This window comes from Sphaerodactylus townsendi, linkage group LG07 (assembly GCF_021028975.2).
Source record: "Sphaerodactylus townsendi isolate TG3544 linkage group LG07, MPM_Stown_v2.3, whole genome shotgun sequence".
NCBI lineage: Eukaryota > Metazoa > Chordata > Lepidosauria > Squamata > Sphaerodactylidae > Sphaerodactylus > Sphaerodactylus townsendi.
Genome location: NC_059431.1, coordinates 5889013 through 5912067, shown reverse-complemented (window position 1 = coordinate 5912067; position 23055 = coordinate 5889013). Strand labels below are relative to the sequence as shown.

The 23055-nt window shown below is 46.5% G+C and overlaps 1 pseudogene; it reads right to left on the bottom strand.

Annotated features, from left to right (window-relative positions):
* Window positions 1-22226, bottom strand: part of LOC125436404 — a 32228-nt pseudogene extending 10002 nt beyond the window's left edge.
* Window positions 22227-23055: the final 829 nt, after the last annotated feature.

Genomic DNA, 23055 nt, shown 5'->3' with positions numbered 1-23055 from the left:
CCACCTGAGTGACAGAGGCTTATCTGGTGAACCACATGTGTTTCCATACTCCTACACATTCCTGCTGGGTGGCCTTGGGCTACTCACGATTCTCTCAGCCCCACGTGCCTCACAAGGTGTCTGTGGGGAGCAGCAATCTGGAGGAACTGGGTTTGATTCTCAGCTCTGCCGCCTGAGCTGTGGAGGCTTAACTGGGGAATTCAGATTAGCCTGTACGCTCCCACACACGCCAGCTGGGTGACCTTGGGCTAGTCACAGTTTTTCTGAGCTCTCTCAGCCCCACCCACCTCACAGGGTGTTTGTTGTGAGGGGGGAAGGGCAAGGAGATTGTAAGCCCCTTTGAGTCTCCTGCAGGAGAGAAGGGGGGGTATAAATCCAAACTCTTCTTCTTCTTCTGTTGTAGGGAGAGGAAGGAAAAGAAGCTTGTAAGTTACCCGGAGTCTTACTACTACTACTACTATATCATTTCTTTGTTCAAGGTGGTGGATTTAAACCAATTCGTTCGAAGGTGGGTTCAGTTGTTAAGCAGTGCACTGAAACTCTTAAAATGGGTAATTTCTTTCAAAATACTCTTGCTGCAGCAAACTGTATCATTAATTGAAAAGAATCTGCAAATACAGGGAGTTGAGGGTCCATTCCACCACATGCACAGTCCGATATTGGAGTCATCTTTCATAAATGGAAACAGGAAATCTCCAAACATCTGTTGGATTTCGGTTCAAATGCCGTCATTTTTATTTTTTAATGAACATTAGAATTTCTTATAAGCAAAGTTGCTTTCTTTTTAATGACCCCGTTCTTGCGCAAACCTCGCCGAGACCATCCTCCCCCAATACGAAAATAAAATGGAGGGGAAAAACTTTGTCAGTTTTATTTCTTTATGTCCAGCTGTGGCACAGTCAGAAATTTCAAAAGCAATTGTTTCTTCTTTGGAATAGTGCCTGCTGCAGCTATTAAAGGTACAGGACATTCGCTCCTCTCTGCTCTCCATTCTGTCCACATCCTTTCTGAAGTGAGGTCCCAGAAGAAGAAGAAGAAGAAGAAGAAGAAGAAGAAGAAGAAGAAGAAGAAGAAGAAGAAGAAGAAGAAGAAGAAGAAGAAGAAGAAGAAGAAGAAGAAGAAGAAGAAGAAGAAGAGGAGGAGGAGGAGGAGGAGGAGGAGGAGGAGTAGTTTTGGATTTATATCCCCCTTTCTCTCCTGCAGAAGACTCAAAGGGGCTTACAACAAACACCCTGTGAGGTAGGCAGGGCTGAGAGAGCTCCGAGAAGCTGCAACGAGCCCGAGGTCCCCCAGCTGGCGTGTGTGGGAGTGCACAGGCTAATCTGAATTCCCCAGATAAGCCTCCACAGCTCAGGCGGCAGAGCTGGGAATCAAACCTGGTTCCTCCAGATTAGATACACGAGCTCTTAACCTCCTACGCTACTGCTGCTCTCAGTACACAAACTCCAGAACTGTACACGATACTCCAGGTGAGGCCTGACCAACGCAAAGTACAGCGGGACTATGAAACCTTTTGATTGGAATGTTATTCCCCTACTGATACACCTCAAGATCGCATTAGTCTTTTTTGTTGCTGCATCACACCACATGCTCATATTCAGCTTACAGTCCCTCCTGAACCCCAAGTTCTGGTTCACACATAGTGTTACCCAGAAGTGTACTCCCCATCCAGGATGTGCGCTGCTCATTTTTTTCACCCAGGTGTGGAACTCCATTTTCACAATGAGCCCATTTCACGTGAAAATTCATCTCTATTACTCAAGTTCAACAACTCAGGACCTTCCTGGAATGTTCCCCGAGAATCTTGCATGTACCACATTGGAAAGGGACATAACAAATAGACTAAAGAAACAAATAGACCTCAATGATGCAGCTGGCCTCCACACGGGCCAGGACCTTTACGGCCCCGGCCCCAGCCTGGTGGAACACTCTTCCTCCAGCTGTCCGGGCCCTGCGGGACCTTGGTGAATTCCACAGGGCCTGTAAAACGGAGTTGTTCAGCCGGGCCTTTGGAGTGTCCAGTCGCTGAGGTGCGCCCCCCCTTCTTTGCCTTGCTCCTGGGCTCCTTTGCTCCCTATCTTTTATAATTTATTTTTGCATATTTATTGTTATTTTTAGGGAGGAGTCCGGCCGCTCCCTCCTTTTTGGGGTGGTTTTCAAGGAATTGGGTTACAGAACGCCATTATTATTGTTACTGTTTTTGACCGCTGTTTAAATGGTTTTAATGGTTTTAATGGATTTTAGTATATATGGTCACTATTGTGACCCTTGTTATATATTGTATATAGATAGTGCTGTGCACCGCCCAGAGCCCCTTGGGGATTGGGCGGTCCATAAATAAATAAATAAATAAATAAATAAATAAATAAATAAATAAATAAAATATGATAGATAGATAGATAGATAGATAGATAGATAGATAGATAGATAGATAGATAGAGAGAGAGAGAGAGAGAGAGAGAGAGAGAAAGAAAGAAAGAAAGAAAGAAAGAAAGAAAGAAAGAAAGAAAGAAAGAAAGAAAGAAAGAAAGAAAGAAAGAAAGAAAGAAAGAAAGAAAGAAAGAAAGAAAGAAAGAAAGATTGATTTTTGGATTTCAGTTTTCTTGGTGAAAAAGCACTATGGCTTACATTCTCCCCCTCACTCCATTTCCTGCCTCTGTGCTTTTCTTTGTGTGTGTGTGCATGAGAGAGCGAATGTGTTCGTAAGCATATTTACACTCCTCCAGAGAATGTGTTGGCATAATGCAAATATTAATACAGGAAAAGGAATATCTAGCACTGGCCACAGCTTGCTGAGATAATCTACATATTCATGCCTGTTTAGATGTTTGGGAGGTCTCTCAGGCTCATGGTAAACACATCAAGCAGAATGAAGAATTCTTCATTCTGAGGTAGAATCTGCCACGCTTGAGCCCAATACACCGGAGAGGTTTCTTTCAGAATTATCCTTTTCGAAAGAACTCACAATGCGCAACACCATCAAGGTCAGAGAAAACACGGGCTACAGATGACAAAGGTCTTGGAAAGACAAGCAAAAAAACCCTCTAAGGTTTGTCGTCATTTGGTCGCGCGGTTTTCCAAAATGCGGGGCATTTTTTTTCCCTACACCACATAAATCAGCAGGGTCTGGAACTCGTGACAATGAAGTTCCCTTTCAGCATCTGTGCTCCTCAGTAAATTAGGAACAACAAGGTGGGTGTTATCTCTCCCTCTCTGACAGTACTGATGTTCACAGGGCTATGGGCTATAGCAGTGGTGGGATCCAAAAATTTTAGTAACAGGTTCCCATGGTGGTGGGATTCAACCTGTGGCGTAGCGCCAATGGGGCTGGGCGGGGCACGACGGGGGTGTGGGCGGACATTTTGGGGCAGGGCATTCCTGGGCGGGGCTGTGGCAAGGACGCAGCCGCTGCACCAGTCCTGGGGCAGGAAACGAATGCACGCGGGCGCCGGCTGCACCTCCTGCTAGACTGCTTCAAGTTCTGCGCGCTACTGCTGAGAGGAGGGGCGTAACTAAGGCAAAAATCACGTGGCAAAATCACCAATGAGTCACCCCCTCTCGGCACACACCAATAATTAGTAACCTACTCTCGGGAACCTGTGAGGACCTGCTGGATCCCACCTCTGGGCTATAGGACTGTGGGTGTTTTTATGTCAATTTACATTTGTCATACACAGGATGGGTTCATGGTTATTGGTAAAAGAAGTCCCCTTTCCAAGCACCAGATCATTACTGACCAAGGAGATGTGACATCACATCACAATGTTTACTAGGCAAACTAGCTTTCAGGGTGGTTTGCCATTGCCTTCCCAGTCATTTGTACTTTGATCCCAGCAAGCTGGGTACTCATTTTACCAACCCCAGAAGGATGGAAGGCTGAATCAACCTTGAGCTAGGTACCTGAAACCAACTTCTGTCAGGATCGAACTCAGGTTGTGAGCTGACCTTTGACTGGTGCCCTGCAGTTTACCACTTTGTGTCATGGGGGGGGGGTGTCTCTGGATTAATGGTTAGAGTGTTGGATTCGGTTCTTGATGATCTCCCAAAGGGGCCATCTTTCCCAAGTGAACTGATCTTTGTGACCTGAAGATCAGCTGTATTCCCAGCGTTCACCAGTCTGGAGGATGGGTTTGGGGAGGGATCTCAGTAAGGCATAGGGCAATGGCGTAGGACCGAGGGGACATGGTGGGGGCATTCCAGGCTGTGGTGGGGGTGTTCTGGGGCATGGCATGGTGGGCAAGGCTGTGGCAGGGGCCGCAGGGTGCACATGTACCCCGGACACAGTTCCCCCTCGCTCCAGCTCTGGCATAGGATTGCAGTTATGGGTTAAGAAGTACATAGCGCTTTGGAGGGTGGAACCTGGTATTATGCCATAGAATCCCCCCTTGAAGGTGGCCATTTTCTGTAGCAGAGCTGATCTGGGAGATCTCCAGGTCCTACCTGGAAGTTGTCAACCCTAACAGCCTTTAATGATGAGTATCCCACTTTCCAAATCAGCCGTTTTCTCCAAGGGAACGGATCTCTGTCATCTGGAATCAGTTGTAATTCTGGGAGACCTAGAGCTATCATCTGGCAACGCTGTCATCCTAGAAGTGACCAAGCACCATCATATAAATGCCATTAAGAACATAAGAACATAAGAACATAGGAACATAAGAATGAGCCTTCTGGATCAGACCAGAGTCCATCTAGTCCAGCTCTCTGCTACTCGCAGTGGCCCACCAGGTGCCTTTGGGAGCTCGCAAGCAGGAGGTGAACGCAATGGCCTTCTGCGGCTGTTGCTCCTGCTCACCTGGTCTGCTAAGGCATTTGCAATCTCAGATCAAGAAGGATCAAGATTGGTAGCCATAGATCAACTTCTCCTCCATAAATCTGTCCAAGCCCTTTTTAAAGCTATCCAGGTTAGTGGCCGTCACCCCCTCCTGTGGCAGCATATTCCAAACACCAATCACACATTGCGTGAAGAAGTGTTTCCTTTTATTAGTCCGAATTCTTCCCCCCAGCATTTTCAATGGATGCCCCCTGGTTCTAGTATTGTGAGAAAGAGAGAAAAATGTCTCTCTGTCAACATTTTCTACCCCATGCATAATTTTATAGACTTCAATCATATCCCCCCTCAGACGCCTCCTCTCCAAACCAAAGAGTCCCATTCCCTCCTTTTTGGCATTCTCTGCTCATTCAAGCAGTGATGTGGACTAGATGCCAGCAGCAGGGGGCTGGACTCGAACCCAGTCCAAAACAGCTGCATATGTTCATCAGCGACACGGCAGCATACCTGTTAACCAGGGGAGGTTCGGGGAAACGATCTCATTATTCAAAGCATCCCTGGACTGTTGTGCCAAATATGGCATTAGCAACTAGGAATGGAGAATATAATTTAGTCCCTCCCCTCAATATACCAATTTTGCCGACAGAATGGTCAGATTAACTTGTTTCATTGCTGATCAAGGAGGCTTTCCATTAGAAATATGTTCCGTAATGATTGAAAAGGTTGTTCGTGTTTGTCTTCAAACGAGATGCAAAGGCCTATTCCCCACAGCACAGAAAGATGTCTGGTTTTTTCCCCTGCTTTAAAATGTTTTAGGAGGTTTGTGTGGAAATGGCCAAATGAGCTCCTGGAACTGTCCCACACCTCAAACCATTTTTACCTGTGGTATGCATCCATATGTCTAGGCAGCCAAAGATAATTTCAAACCAAGGCCTTTTCCGCACTGCGGAAAGGGCGCTCCCCCACCGGCAGGAATTCTGCCGGTGGAGGGGTGGGGGCCATTCGCACGGGAGCATGCGAGCGGCCCCTGCAGAGAGCCAGGAAAGGAGTCGCCTGCTCCCCGTCCCACCAATCAACTCGCTGCCTTCAAGCCGCCTTGCTAAGCACCTGCTAAGACCTGCCCCAGCCTGCCTCAGCAACCTCTCAGGGGTCAGGGAGGATGCCGAGGGAGGGTCTCAGCAGTCCAGTAGAGTGACAAAAACGATGAGGTGAGTGGGAGAGGGACGGGGAGAACAGTGTGTTCCCAGCGGTGCCGTTCGCACCACGCCGCCCGGAATGCGCTGTTTTCCAAAAACCTCCCTCCAGGAGGGAGGTTTTTGGAGGCCGCCTGACGCCGCCCTGGGGGTGGAGGAGGGGAGCCAGGTCAGTGCTGCTGCATTTTAGCAGCGCCGCCTGGGGCGACCGTAGTTCCCCGGGGACGGGCGGCTGAAGGTCCCCAGGGCGCCAGCAAATGGCCCGGTAAGGCCTCCTCCTTTGAATTTCTGGCTGAAGTATACATTGCCTGGGTTAATGTCCGAAGCGGAATGTCTCTGGAATCCTTCAATGTCCTACTTGCTTACTTTTATATTTTTGTGGATTTGCTCCTTTTCGTTAATTTATGTCACCTTTCTGTTGCATAAGAACCACTGAAGGCAGCAGGGAATGGATTTGAAAAACCATCAGATCACACAGTCGGAAAAAACAGGTACAAAATATCACCAAGGACCAATAACATGAGAACTTTTGGGAAACATTTCAAAACGTCTTGGAATGGAAACATTTTGTTTTATAGTGAATTGTCTGTAAAAGTGCCATTTGTACCTTCTGAGAGAGAGAGAGAGGTCCTAAATTATGGGCTGGCAGTGGAAAAGGACCAGTGGCGGGATTCAGCAGGTTCACACCACTTTGGCAGAACCGGTTGTTAAAATGGTGCTTGTAAACAACCAGTTGTTAGATTATTTGAATCCCACCACTGAAAAGGACCCTGAGTTTCTGCCAACCCAGTGTGGTGTAGTGGTTAAGGGCAGGTGGACTCTAATCTGAAGAACCGGGCTTGATGTCTTACTCCTCCATATGAGCTCATGATCTGGATGAGGGGATGAATGACCCCAAATTAGGAGAAGCAGAAAAGACACCAGAAGATAGAGACAGAATTCAACAAGATGACAATATGCTGGGAAAGGGGGAAGATGTGAACAAGGTGCAATTCAACAAGGATAAGTGTTGAGTTCTCCATCTGGGTAAAAAAAAGAGGAACTTTTATACTGGGTGAGAGATATCCTTTTGGATAACTGTGTGCATGAGCAAAACCTTGGGGTATGGATGGACAGTAAATCTAAGCAACCAGTGTGATGCAGCAACAAAAAAGGCCAATATGATCTTGGGGTGTAATTTGGAACACTGTGTTTTATAGGGGTTTTTAGTTGTTTTAATACCAATAGAGCCGTAAGTTTGTACTGTAAATTATTGATGTTGTAAATTGTGCTCTACTTACATGATGTCAACCGCCCAGAGCCTTTCGGGGGAGGGCGCAAGTGATACAATAATTAATGGCGAATGGCTAAGAATAATAATAATGAATGTATCGGCTAATAAATAATAATATAATAATAATAACAAGCAATAATAATAATAATACAATAATGAATAATAATAGCCATGAATAACAATAGGGCACTTGAAAGCGATCTTCGCCAATTACGCACCAGCCAGTATTCCAAACCAGAAGGCAGTCCTGCTGGGATCCCCACTGGCCATATTACGCTGATACATTATTAACTTCCTCAGGCCTCTGGGTGAGGCTCCATTGTAATGAAGGCCAACAGCCAGCTAAAGATCTGGCAGCTGGGGAAATCTGGCCAGTAATAACAATAACCACAACATACAATACATCGTAAAAAGTGATCATCATCAACATAGCAGTCCCCGGTGACAGCAGCGTCATTGATAAAAGAATACCGGAAGGCTGTCACTTTCAGATACCTACAATTTGAAAAAAATCGTGAAGCTTCTGCATCTATGAAGCAGACAAACCGTAGCTGAGGTCGTCCCAGTGGTAATCGGCACGCTGGGGGCCATCCCGAAAACACTAGGGCAGCACTTGAAACACCTTCGAGTTGACAAAATTAACATCTGTCAGATTCAGAAGGCAGCCCTGCTGAGATCCGCGACGGTAATACTGATTACACTGATGTATGGCTTACTACCCCCCCCCCTAGGCCTCTGCGGGTGAGGCCTTAAATTGGACACCAGCTGCCGTAACAACCGTACGCTAAAAGCGATCTGGCAGCTGTGAAATCAACAACAACAACAACAACAACAACAATAATAATAATAATCCGTTTGGATTCAAAGTCCCACAGGATCTTGACCTTCTCATTTTCCATTACTTTCTCTGGACAATGTCCCCACCAGTTCGTAGCTGTTCTTATGTTGTAGTTCTTGCATAAATTCCAGTGGATCATCTTGGCCACTGAGTTGTGTCTCTGTTTGTACTCAGTCTGCTGCAAAAAGATTGCCCAGAATGTGGACAGAATGGAGCAGGCCCAGGGATGACCCTTCTTCACTTCCGAGATCCAGTGAGATCAGACTAGCCCACCTCACCAGCAACCCACTAGTCATTCTCATTTGCTGTCTCATGATTTTGCTTAGGGCAACTTTGGAGTAAACTGATACTGATCTGCTACCTTCAGCAATGGCTTTAGGCCTCTCCAGTTGTTCTACGGCGGATGTGTGTTTTTTTCCTGCCCACCAGACAAAAGGACAGGAGAAGCTGACGCTACCTTGGGATGTACAGGTGAAGAAAGCAGAGAGTCAAGACCATGAAACTGTTTTTCAGCTTGACTCCATACGGCACCTCATTTCCTGCTTGCTTGCCTTTCAGTCGCCTTTATGGTGAAGACAGAAAAGATGGCCTGTATTGGAAAAGCAGACATCTAGTCCAAAACGTAATTGAATGACTGGAAGAGGGAGATAATTTTTTTTATTACAAATCTCACACAATTTAGCTCCTACCACCGGTACATCACGGATATGCATTCACTTTTCATTGAATTTTTCCCCCTTCTTCCATCTGATATGTGGTTATTTAATCTTCTGTCAACGCTTGCTGCCAAGTCTATTTCTTTCCCTCAGCTAGCCACACTGTGCCTTTCTGCTATTGATGTTTTCACGGAGAAGGAGGTGTGTGTGTGTGTGAGAGAGTGAGTGTGTCAAATTATTGCTATTGATCTTGGTTTGTTTCTTTATGTGCATGCTTGTTTAGATAGCATTACGGCACCGCTGATTATGAAGGGATTTGGCTGGGAGGGGGGGAAAGAGGTGGGAGGTATGGCTAGAGAACAAACTACCATTTCTGTATATTTCATGAATGTCATTGTTTGGGAAAGGCCGTTTATTTCAGTTCAAAGCACAGAGGGATCAATCATTCCAATTCGGGAGATTTGTCCGGAGTCTTTTCCCCGGAGGAATAATCATGGCAGTCAAATAGATTTCAGTAATGTTATGCAGAAGTACAGAAGAAAAGAAAGGCGATTCTTGGTTATGCCTACAGTAGCCAGCGGAAAGGCTGGGGGGTGGAGACATGGGGCATGTGACACTGGTGATGCCACTGACATCATTTCCGGGTTGTACCCGGAAGTGAAAATGGGTAACTCTAGGGATTGTTAGAAACTCTCAGAGGTGGGATCCAGCAGGTTCTCACCAGTTCCCGAGAGTGGGTTACTAATTGTTTGTGTGTGCCGAGAGGGGGTTACTAGTCGGGTCTGCTTTTCCGTTAGAAATTCCATTAGGTCCAAAAATCATAAAGTCCTGTTGTTTCCTATGTGGCTGGTTAGCGAAGGTAGAAAACGGGACAATTCTCCCTGTTGGGCTGTTTTAAAAACATGTTTTAGAAATATGGTAAAGTTCCTTGTTTAAGGAAAGTATCCTTCTTTTGAGTTCTAGAAACAAAATGAAGTATTTGAAAGTATGAAGTATTTGACAGGCAGTCAATTAGAGGAGAAGTAGATGTTTCTGTTGGCAGTAGACGATAGGACTTGCTATGATGAGTTTAAATTATGGACAGAAAGATACCAGCTGGAAATTAGGAACTTTTTTTTTACAGTAAGAGTTTTTAACAGTAACAGAGAAATTATTAATGCCCCGCCCTCGGAATGCCTGGCCCCACCCCCGTTGTGCCCCGCCCAGCCCCTTTGGCACTACACCACTGTTTGAATTCCACCACCATGGGAACCTGTTACTAACATTTTTGGATCCCACCACTGGAAACTCTATAGTAAAACTCAGAAGTAATGTACGCTGGTAGGCACCAGATGTGATCGCCAGGAGCACTTCTGGCAGAGCAGAAGGTTTGCCAAATCTAGTTCCCTCCCCCTCCCCAGAAATGTTAGCTGTCTATTGGGCATAACTTCTGAAAGTATCAATATCAACCAGATGGGTTGCCTTATCCAGTCATCTACGGTGGCAAGAGCTCAGAGGCATATCTAGTGAAAATGCAGCCTGGTGCAAAATCTGAGTTTCCCCCTCCCTCCCGCCCCCTTGCCCTCCCCCACACCGACAAAACAACTTTTTTTGCACCAGGTCTTGAAGTCAGTGTATGGACTCAGGGGAAAGTTGGAGGGGTGTGTGGGGGGTGACTAAATGGTCGCAACCTGGGGACAGTTGACCCGATGTGTCCCCGTGGGTGGTACACCCCTGCGAAAGCATGACTCAGAAGACCCAGCCAGGAAAACTGAGGGCTTGCAAAATGAACCAGTCAAACTTCTCATGAAATTGTGATGCTGGGAACTTCGCCGTTGCCCAGGTTGCCGTGTGAAGTTGCCATAATCGAAGGCAGCGCATCTGATGAGCCCATCACAGGATTAGCTCATTAGTATGACTGAAGGGCCTTCTTGAGGACTTGCAGGTGTCAAACAGCACATGCAGCTGAAGACAATTGACCCGTTTCCTCCATTGTAAAGGTTCCAACAAAAACAAGGCATGGATTCCAACAACCAAGGGAATGAGTGCAACACAGCCCTGGAAAGTCTAATGAGTTGCAATCCGCTTTCCTGGGTGCAAGCTTCATTGAATGTATCTGAGTCAGCCACCTGACTGCTGCATTCTAAGTCCTCCAGGGGGTTTTCCCCACTACAGAAGGGAGCAAAGGTCGACTCGGTTCCCTTCAGTGGAGGGCGATTCCAGGCTGTCCCCACAGCAACTGAGTTAGCCCCCTGGAACCAAGCTAAGTGGGCGGGATCATCTTGGTGCCTGTTTCACCCCTCGATCGTGATTGGCGCTTGTGTTACGGCGGGAAACGGGAGCATTCTTTTTTTTTACAGTTTTTACAGTTTACAGTTTACAGTTACATGTGCTTTCTTCCATTCTGCGCATGCCACAAAAGCGGCTCGTGATGGGTTGAACGGATGAGGTGTCGTTTCGATGCTTCCCCACTTCGAAGCGGTATCGACCTTGTTCCAGCAGAAAAGTGTAGTTCATAACTGCGACAAGAATGTCGCAGTTCTGGGGGGGGAGAACTGAGACAAAACAATGTTGAGCTCGGTGGCAGTGGGGATTCACTGAGGCTAACCTAGGTAGAAACCAGTTCAACTCTGTGTGGAATGATATATAAGAAGAACATAAGAACATAAGAACAAGCCAGCTGGATCAGACCCAGAGTCCATCTAGTCCACCTCTCTGCTACTCGCAGTGGCCCACCAGGTGCCATTGGGAGCTCACGTGCAGGATGTGAAAGCAATGGCCTTCTGCGGCTGTTGCTCCCGATCACCTGGTCTGTTAAGGCATTTGCAATCTCAGATCAAAGAGGATCAAGATTGGTAGCCATAAATCGACTTCTCCTCCATAAATCTGTCCAAGCCCCTTTTCAAGCTATCCAGGTTAGTGACCATCACCACTTCCTGTGGCAGCATATTCCAAACACCAATCACACGTTGCGTGAAGAAGTGTTTCCTTTTATTAGTCCTATTTCTTCCCCCCAGCATTTTGAATGCCCCCTGGTTCTATGTACCCCTTCCTCAGATTAGAATAATGTTCTCTGGGTTTCCTAGAGAGGACTAATGCCTCAACTATAGTCCGTCTCAGAATAACAACAACAAAGAGATGCTAAAAGGGTTGTATATTCCTCCACCACAGAACTCAACATGCCAGACCTTCGTCCAATTGCAGAGTGAAGTGGGGATCCTTGCAATTCCCATTTGCCAGTGGCGATCAGGCACCCAACCCATCAGCAGACTGTTTGAAGAAGAGTTTGGATGTATACCCCGCCTTTCTCTCCTGTAAGGAGACTCAAGGTGGCTTACAAACTCATTTCCCTTCCTCTCCCCACAACACACACCTTGTGAGGTCAGTGGAGCTGAGAGAGTTCTGAGAGAACTGTGACTAGCCCAACATCACCCAGCAGGAATGTAGGCAGTGGTGGGATCCAAAAATTTTAGTAACAGGTTCCCTTAGTGGTGGGATTCAAACAGTGGCCTAGCGCAAATGGGGCTGGGCGGGGCACGATGGGGGCGTGGCCGGGCATTCTGGGGGCGGGGCATTAATAATTTCTCTGTTACAGTAAAAAACTCTTACTGTAAAAAAAAGTTCCTAATTTCCAGCTGGTATCTTTCTGTCCATAATTTAAACTCATTGTAGCAAGTCCTATCGTCTACTGCCAACAGAAACAACTACTTCTCCTCTAATTGACTGCCTGTCAAATACTTCATACTTTCAAATACTTAAATTTGTTTCTAGAACTCAAAAGAAGGATACTTTCCTTAAACAAGGAACTTGACCATATTTCTAAAACATGTTTTTAAAACAGCCCAACAGGGAGAATGATCCCGTTTTCCACCTTCGCTAACCAGCCACATAGGAAACAACAGGACTTTATGATTTTTGGACCTAATGGAATTTCTAACGGAAAAGCGGACCCAATTAGTAACCCCCTCTCGGCACACACAAATAATTAGTAACCCACTCACGGGAACTGGTGAGAACCTGCTGGATCCCACCTCTGAATGTAGGAGTGCGGAAACACATCTGGTTCACCAGATAAGCCTCTGCCACTCAGGTGGAGGAGTCGGAAATCAAACCTGGTTCTCCACATTAGAATCCACCTGCTTTTAACCACTACACCACGCTGGCTCTTTCTGGCCATTTGTAAGTTGCCCATGATTATTCACAAGGGGAACCTTCTTTTCTCCCCCCGTCCCCATTTCATGTGATTAAGATTTGAAGGTACTTGACACTTATGCAAGGAAGTCCAAAGACTGTACTATCTGAGACTTTTAAGGAAACAACAACTGAATGGAAAACTCCTGGTGTCCTTTTACTGCTGTGCTATAGAGAGTGTCTTAACCTACTGCATCTGTGTGTGGTTCTCCAGTTGCACAGTGGCAGATAGGAAGGCGCTCCAAAGGGTGATCACTACTGCACATAGGATTATCGGCTGCCCTCTCCCCTCCTTGGAAGAACTCTATAATTCCCGAAGCCGAAAGAAAGCCCAAAATATTCTGAGAGACCCGTCTCATCCAGGACACTCTCTTTTTGAACTGTTACCATCCGGCAGACGATACAGGTCTATCAACAGGAGCAGCAGTGGCATAGGAGGTTAAGAGCTCATGTATCTAATCTGGAGGAACCGGGTTTGCTTCCCAGCTCTGCCGCCTGAGCTGTGGAGTCTTATCTGGGGAATTCAGATTAGCCTGTGCACTCCCACACACGCCAGCTGGGTGACCTTGGGCTAGTCACAGCTTCTCGGAGCTCTCTCAGCCCCACCCACCTCACAGGGTGTTTGTTGTGAGGGGGGAAGGGCAAGGAGATTGTCAGCCTCTTTGAGTCTCCTGCAGGAGAGAAAGGGGGGATATAAATCCAAAACTCTTCTTCTCTTCAAAACTAGGACAAAGAGGCTTAGAGACGGCTTCTACTCTAGAGCTGTGGCGATGCTGAACTCCGCGGCTTCGTGTTGATGTGTTTGGGGCTGGGTAGGGATGGATGGAGGAAGGGGAAAGTGAGGATGGGGTATGAGTCTGAAATGGTGGGCATCGAGGAATGCTGCTGTAAATTTCGTTGTGCGTGCGCAATGACAATAAAATGCTTATGCTTATGCTTAATGACAATTGTGTTGCTAGGTTTGGCAATGTTAATCATCCACGAGCCATCCTTAAACTTTTCTTTTTTCATTCTAGGAAATATAATTTCATACATATAATGCAAAACTGCAGCTGAATAGGGCCAGAATAATTTTTGGGGGAGTACGTCACATAGGAGCATGGGACTCGGCACTGCCTGAAAACATCTGACTTGTGGGGCCGCAGGAAAAGAAATGGGTTGCGGTGTTCAGTGCTTAGCTGCGTTACTCCGCCGCTAGTGACTGGCAGCCGAAGCTCAGGTCAGCTCAGGCCAGTCTGCAAGATTCTTGGGATTCTTTTGCACTTTCCCCGCCATGGCTTCCTGTTCCGCTCGCTGCAGCCTTCTGCGCTAATTCTGTCCCTCTTTCCCACTTGGAAAGGGTCTCTAGGCAGTTGGCTAACAGGCGAGCACAGGTGGCCGAGCAGGTGGATGATACTCCGGGGGGACGATACGCAGGCCGTCAAGCATACGGATAAGCGTGCAGGCTGCCAGACAGTCCAGCAGGTGGGCCTCAGCCTGAATATAAAGTACCAGGCCAGAACAGTTTTTAAGGCCAGCTTGGACTCAGAGCTGATTTTTTTTTTCTGGGTGGAAATGGTAATACCACTGCTGGCCACCTGTTGTGGTGTCAGTGCTGAGCTGTTGAGATGGGAGCCTCAGCTTGCTCTGCCTGCCAGCTTCTATCTGTAGTAGGGCAGTTAAAAACATACCACAGCCTTTTTTTTCTGAGCCCCAGCGTTGTTGAGAGTGGTCTGCCCACTTCTGTCCTTAAAAAATAGAAGAGATAGAAAAAAGTGCAGAGAAGGGCAACGAGGATGATTGAGGGACTGGAGCACCTTCCTTATGAGGAGAGACTGCAGCGTTTGGACTCTTTAGTTTGGAGAGGAGACGGCTGAGCGGGGATATGATTGAAGTCTATAAAATTATGCATGGGGTAGAAAATGTTGACAGAGAGAAATTTTTCTCTCTTTCTCACAATATCAGGAACCAGGGTGGCAATCCCATTGAAATGCCGGGGAAGAAATTGAGGACTAATAAAAGTAGGAAACACTTCTTCACACAATGTGCATTTGTGTTTGGAAACATGCCGCCACAGGGAGGTGGGTGATGGCCACCTTAACCTGGATATGCCTCAAAAAGCGGCTTGGAATGCATCGGATTGATGGAGTGTAGAAGTCGCATCTGTGGTGGCTGCCTACCAAATCTTGATCCCTCCTTGATTCATGGAGGTGCTGCAAAGTCAATGCCTTAGCAGGATCCTGGTGCTCAGGGAGCAGCAGCAGCAGAAGGCCACTGAGTTTTCAAATTCCTGCAGGTGAGAGCCTCAAAAGCGGGCACTCTGGGTGACCACTGCGGAGAGCTGGACTAGATGGACTCTGGGTCTGATCCAGCAGGCTAGTTCTTATGTTCATAAAAGGGATTCCTATTAATTTGACCATTGAGGATCTCCTATACATAGAAGAGGATTCTAGGGCACACACATTTATAGCACTGTCAAGCCTCCAGTTGGGGGAGGGATGCCCAGTTCTGTTTTCCACAGCCACTCAGAGTTCTTAAAGAAAATCTGCTGCCTGCTGCAGAGCCACATACAATTAAAAAATGGAAAGAGCATAGGGTCGCCCCTGGAGTCACCAGAAACTCTATGGACTTTACTATAGAGTTTTCAGTGATTCCTATAGAGATACCAATATTACATTTCGTATTCAAGCTCCACCCCGAAACCTACAACCTGGAGCTGGGAAGATCAAAACAACCAAGAGCAACCTTCCTTCACTATGGTTATTTTTTTAATTTATTTATTTATTTATTTTTCTTTATTTATTTATTACATTTACCGCCCTCCCCCGAAGGGCTCAGGGCGGTGAACATGAATATACAAATAGAGCACAAAATAAAATCAATAAATCAGTTTAATTTTAATTTAATATTTTATTTTATTTTGATGGTTGAAGGGGATCTACGTTACAGAATGAATATCTCCAGGAAGATGGACCGGGAGACATGCAAGATAGAAATATGTGGGAAACCCCCCACCCCCCCACCCCCCACCCCCAAATTCTCAAAAACTTTTTCAGTGTAGTTTAGAACAATTTTCAACATTTGATTTAAAAAAGTAAACATTTTTTCCCAAGACTTCTGTTCCCTGTTTTGCAGTCAAAGTGTGATTCTAATGGATTCACATCCCTCCTCCTCTATAAACTGGATCTCTGGCCCAGCTGTGAGCATTTTAGGGACAAAAATCCATTATTTCTTTTTTCAATATCCTGCTTCTTTTCCTCTTCACAATCTGTTCATACTTTTTTTTTGCTGTGATTCATTTCTTCTCCCTGTTCCTGCTTATTGGTCGGTCTGCTTTTAAAGTAAGGCGGCTTGCTTCCCGTGCAAAGTTTGTTAGTGGTGTTAGTTGCTGGAAGATTTCCTTAATGGGTTTGGTATTTCACTCCAGCTTTCAGAAGGTGACACCTTTCAACTAGGAGGAGGGGCAGAAAAAACACTTCGGAGAACGTTTGATCTTGGAGGCAGGCGAAAAAAGAGGACAGCATTTGCAGCTTGCGTTTGCATTGGATTGAAAGAGGGGGATATAAGGCCAGTAGTGTGGCCAGGTCTTGGTTGGGAGATACCTGAAGATTTTGGAGGTGGATTCTGGGGAGGCTGGGGAGAAAGGGACTTGAGCACGGTACAGTGCCATAGAGTTCCTTCTCCAAAGAAGCCATTCTCTCCAGGGGAACAGATATAGGATGGGTGATACCTGGCTTAACAACACTACATGCGAAAAGGATCTGGGGCGGATTCTGCACGGGCCACAAACAGTGGTGTGAAAAAGGTGTGAAAGTGGTATAAACCCTTTTCCATCGTTCTAAACTCTTTTGCACTGTTTTCACAACTGTTTTCACAACTTTAGTTTGGAGAGGAGGCGTCTGAGTGGGGATATGATTGAAGTCTATAAAATTATGCATGGGGTAGAAAATGTTGACAGAGAGAAATTTTTTTCTCTTTCTCACAATACTTTGCAGGTCCCAACCAAGGGCATTCACATTGAAAATGCTGGGGAAGAATTTGAGGGGACCTCCTTTCTCTCCTGCAGGAGGAGACTTGCAAGGGCTGACATATTACCTCCTTGCCCTTCCCCCCTCACAACAAACACCCTGTGGAGGTAGGTGCAGGGCTGAAAGGAGCTCCGTGGAGCCGTGTGACTAGCTCCAAGGTTGGGTCAACTCCTAGCTGGGCGTGTGTGGGAGTGTAACAGGCTGAGATCTGAATTCCTGGGCAGATAAGCCTTCACAGCTCAGGCGGCAGAGCTGGGAATCAAACCCGGTTCCTCCAGATTAGATACACGAGCTCTTAACCTCCTACGCCACTGCTGCTCCTCAAAGTCACTGCTGCTCAGTTCAAAGTCACGAACCTTCAAAACGGGACGTGAATCTCAGCAGCTGGCCTTTTCTCCGGATTGTGGCCTTTCTCGGAGGCGCGAAGCTTTTCCCACGCCTTTTAAATTCCCGCCCGGACCCGCGAGTGGATTCCTCTTTGGAAAAATGAAAACCTTAAAAACGGAATTGTGTAAACATTTCCCAGCCCCATGCAGCTGGCGCCCCGGAGCACCAAACTCCCAGCAGCGGCGAAGTGCTGGGCGATGTTTTTGCAAGTACAAGACAGAAAATCTATGTAATTACCTCTGAAGCAGAAGACGCTGTGCAGCCTTGAAAGAACAGCATGTGTAGGAAGTTCCCTGTCATTTCTCCGCTGACTAATTTCCCCACCATCCACTGCTTTTCTTTCCCCCTGTTGCTAGTCTTCCAGGTTAACCCTCTGGGTTCAACGCTTGGCGTTCGCTCCCGGCCCCTTCCTCAGTCTGAATCGACATACCGGTGGGGCAAAAGCATCCATTCCTTCTCCCCCCCCCCAACCTGCTTTCATTCTCCTGCATTGGAACGATGCTGTAAAATGGTGGATCCCGACCCATTCTGTCAAGGAACAGCAATAATTGGATACCTAAAGTCCAGGAATTTAACATGGCGGACAGACTGTCACGCTGTCTAAAAAATGGTTCGACTAAAACCAGAGGTGGGATCCAGCAGGTTCTCACAGGTTCCCGAGAGTAGGTTACTCATTATTTGTCTGTGCCGAGAGGGGGTTACTCATTGGTGATTTTGCCACATGATTTTTGCCTTAGTTACGCCCCCCTCACTCCTCAGCTGTGTAGCGGGCAGAACTTAGAAACGGCAGTCTAGCAGTGTGAGGGTGCACTGGCGCATGGCAGCCTGCGTGCATTTATTTCCCGCCCCAGGCCTGGCACAGTCTCTGCGTCCTTGCCACAGCCCCACCCAGGAATGCCCTGCCCCTGGAATGCCCAGCCATGCCCCCATCATGCCCTGCCCATTCCCATTGGCGCTACGCCACAGTTTGAATCCCACCACCATGGGAACCTGTTACTAAAATTTTTGGATCCCACCACTGACTAAAACCTATAGCATAATGTGGGAATCGTGGCCAGTTCATGTAGCCCAAGATTTAGTATACCTAGTTTAGTTAAATGTGTGTAAATAGAATTAACTTGTTTGGTTTCCGATGTTTCACAGTCTGCTAGAAATTGTCTTAAGTTATGAGCAACTGCTTATCGTTAGTCTATAGATACCTGATCTATATTAACAATTGTTAGCTGACTAAAGGGAAAGTCACTGTATTATGTACTCTTTTACTAAGCTATATAGGTATATTACCGTGTTTCCCCGAAAATAAGACAGTGTCTTATATTAATTTTTGCTCCCAAGGATGCACTATGTCTTATTTTCAGGGGATGTCTTATTTTTTTGTTTTCTGTTCGTCGGACATGCTTCCAAACAAAAACTTTGCTATGCATTACTTTTGGGGGATGCCTTATATTTCGCACTTCAGCAAACCTCTACTACGTCTTATTTTCCAGGGATGTCTTATATTCGGGGAAACAGGGGTACTTTTATTTTGTGTAAGTCATATTACCCTAAGATCTAGATTTCTTTTCTTTGTTCTTTTTGACTCTTCGCCTCCTTACCTTTCTATCTCTTCTTTATTTTTTACCTTCTCTTTTTTCTTACTATTAACAGTGTATTGTAAAGATCTTTAATATTTCAATGTTTTTCATGTATCACTGTTATAAACTGTACTAAATAAGGCATTTAAAAAAGAAACAACAATAATGTGTTAATTTTTCTTCACCTTGCACGTGTGAGGAAATATGGTTGTCAACTCCAGGTTTGGGGATTTTGAGGGTGGAATCTGAAAAGGATGGAATTTGGGAAAGGGAAGGACCTCAATTGGGTATAATGTCGTAATAGCGGGAGATCACCAGATACCACTTTGAGGTTGCTAATCCTAGTAGGAAGATGATAGCCATGTTTAGATATTGGAAGGGATGTCGTGTTGGTGAGGGAGCAAGCTTGTTTTCTACGGCTCCAGAGACTAGGACCAGAAGTAATGGGTTCAAGGTGAAGGAAAAGAAATTCCACCTAAACATCAGGAAAAACTTTCTGACAGTAAGGGCTGTTTGACAGTGGAATGCACTACCTCAGAGGATGGTGGAGTCACCTTCTTTGGAGGTTTCTAAATAGAGGCTGGATAGCCATCTGTCAGGAGTGCTTTGATTGTGTGTTTCTGCATTGCAGGGGGTTGAACTTGATGGCCCTTGGGGTCTCTTCCAACTCTGTGATTCTATGAACAGGAAGTGCATTGTAAAGTTCATGAATGCATCCCCTTCCTATTTATGTTTGCTTAGAAGTTGCTCTGAGGTGTGTGTGACTTGTGGAGACCAAACCCTGTGAGGGAAGGCTGAGGGACTTGGGAATGGTTGGTCTGGAGAAGGGGAGATTGAGCGGGGAGATGATTGGTCTGTTTAAATATTTGAAGGGCTGTCATTTAGAGGGGGACAGGGAGCTGTTCCTGTTAGCAGCAGAAGGTAGGACTCACAATAATCAACCTAGATCATGGGCAGAAATGTCCCTAGGGGATATAAGGGAGAAAGAAAATTACTGTAATTGTTGTGCAAGAGTGGAATCAGCTTCCTAGGGCAGTGGTGAGTCCCTTTCACTGGAAGTCTTTAAGCAGTAACTGGACAAACACTTGTCTGGGATGCTCTAGGCCCGTGGTGGTGAACCTTTGGCACTCCAGATGTTATGGATTACAATTCCCATCAGCACCTGCCAGCATGACCAATTGACCATGCTGGCAGGGGCTGATGGGAATTGTAGTCCATAACATCTGAAGTGCCAAAGGTTCGCCACCACTGCTCTAGGCCATAGGTGTCAAACTCGCGGCCCTCCAGATGTTATGGACTACAGTTCCCATCATCCCCTGCCGGCATCATTCTGGCAGGGGGTGATGGGAACTGTAGTCCATAACATCTGGAGGGCCGTGAGTTTGACACCTGTGCTCTAGGCTGATCCTGCATTGAGCAGGGGGTTGGACTAGATGGCTTGTTTGGCACTTCCAGCTCTATGATTCTCTTATTCTATTCTATGACTTTGGGTGCCATCCAAAAAATAAAAGGACTGCACCAGTCACAAGAGATTAAGACAGACAGACAGACAGACAGACAGACAGACAGACAGACAGACAGACAGACAGACAGACAGACAGACAGACAGACAGACAGACAGACAGACAGCAAAAGTAGCATATCCGATAGACCCCACAAATAAAAAAAAATAGCTGCAGATGTAAGACTTCAGTCCCAAAATACAGCAACTGTAGTTTTCAAACTGTAGATTTTATAGGATAGCCAAAGCATAATGAGACATAGACGATTTCTGTGGAACATAGCTCGGGCTGGATCTTTAATCCCTGATGCCCACGACCCCCCGCTGGGCAGAAGGTGCCAGGGCTTCAGCAAGGTAACAAAAGGGGAGAGTAGGAACATTACAACACACATTACAACACAACAATGAGAGTACGAAGGAGAGGAACTACTTCACACCTAGGCGAATGCCGGCCCAGCCTGGCTAGCAGCCCCCACTTCGGAAGGAGGGGGGAGATAGGCTGGCGCCTGATAGCAAAGGCTTGAGTCCCCTTCCCCGATCACCGAAAAGGGGCCATCCTGACAGCGGGCACCAAGAATCCCTGCAGCACAAAATGTTGGGTGCAAATAGTGGAGGAAACTGACAAGAGAGTTTTAATGGGTGAGTGGGGAAAATAAGACATCTCAGCTCCTGAGCTTCACACAGCAAGAGGAGACATCTTGCAGACAACTTGAAGAAAAAAAGCCAGTAGTTTTATGTCCTCAAGGAGCAGCAGTGGCGTAGGAGGTTAAGAGCTCGTGTATCTAATCTGGAGGAACCGGATTTGGTTACCAGCTCTGCCGCCTGTGGAGGCTTATCTGGGGAATTCAGATTAGCCTGGGCACTCCCACACACGCCAGCTGGGTGACCTTGAGCTAGTCACAGCTTCTCGGAGCTCTCTCAGCCCCACCCACCTCACAGGGTGTTTGTTGTGAGGGGGGAAGGGCAAGGAGATTGTAAGCCCCTTTGAGTCTCCTTACAGGAGAGAAAGGGGGGATATAAATCCAAACTCTTTTCCTTCTTCTTCTTCTCAAAAGAGGATGACTCAGACTGAAATAAGATGTTTGGAGGTCATCTTGGGGGGAAAAGCTGTGCGGACTTCCTCCCTGCTATGCCTTTTTTTCCTGTCCCCATCGAAGGCTGATTTGTGTTGCGCAGCAAGGAGCGTAGTTTACTTTTACTTGAAGCGTTCTCATGGATTCCATATCCAAAGGCTTCAACCCATGTCTGATTGGGGATATGAAATCAAAACAGCAATGGACTCTGATGTCTACAATGTGGCACCTGTTGAGGTTCCTTTCATCGTGAAGATATCTTTCAAACTGATTGCTGACGTAGCGGGTGATCGTCTTGAAACAGTCTTGGCTATTAATAGCATTTCTGTACCCCAGGGTGCCTCCTACTGTCAGGCTGAGCTTTACCCCATGCTCTTCGATCTCTATGGCAGAAACTTCAATTTGGAATGTTTGCTCTATCTTTTTTTGCAGCTCCAGGAATGTAACATTCAGAATAGAGCAGTGGTGGCGAACCTTTGGCACTACAGATGTTATGGACTACAATTCCCACCAGCCCCTGCCAATTAGCCATGGTGGCAGGGGCTGATGGGAAGTGTAGTCCACAACATCTGGAGTGCCAAAGGTTCGCCACCACGGGGATAGAGGTTGGTAGAGCAAACTGTTTATTAAAGTGGATTTCCCCCAGCCAGATTCACCAACCACTCTTAGAGTGAACTCGGAGCTCTTGTTTATTGTCTTCCTGCAGACTTATTTTGGGGAGGCCAGCAAATTTGACACATCCTGCAAAATCAGCAATCTTTATTTTTTTTCACCAGATTGAGACATGTTTCTATACTGCAAATTTCAGGACCCATCCCCTCCAATCTATTCCCTTTCAACGTGCCAACTTGTTGCCAGTAGATACTGGGTGAATATTCTCCTGATTCTAAATTATGTAATTGAATATTTATTCTCTAACACAATCAATACCGAGAAAATAATAGCAGAACTGATGTTAAATGTTGTAGTCGTGCATGCCCGTGGGTTGCGCTAGTTAAGAGCAGTGGATTTTAATCTGGAGAGCCGGGTTTGATTCCCTGCTCCTCCACATGAGCAGTGGTGGACTCTAATCTGGTGAACTGGATTTGCTTCCTCACTCCTCAACATGAAGCCTGATAGGTGACCTTGGGCTAGTCATAGTTCTCTTAAAATTCTCTCAGGCCCACCTATCTCATCTATTGTTGCGAGGAGAAGAAAGGAAGGCAATTGTAAGCCACTCTCATTAATGGTAGAGAAAAGTGGGGTATAAAAACTAAGGCTGGTTCTGCACAAAGTATCTGCTGCAAGATGGCAGCAAGATTTCTTGTATGGATGAATTTCCTCAAGCCCCGCTTACACTTTCTGCGGCAAGCGAGACCACTTATAGCATGATTTTAATTTGCTTCACTGTCAAAGCAGAACTTATTTGCCAGTGAGCACAGCTTTACCCTCCCCTCCATCAACAGCTAACCTTCCCATGCGTTCACACTGCCATCCACCCCTTCCCCTTCACCACCCCTTCCATGTTTCTGGCTTCTTCAAATCACAGCAAAGAAGATCATTCACACAGCATGATATAAGAACGTGCTTGGAAAGAACAAGCCTCTCTGTCCTTCGATAGCAGCAGCAGCAGCAG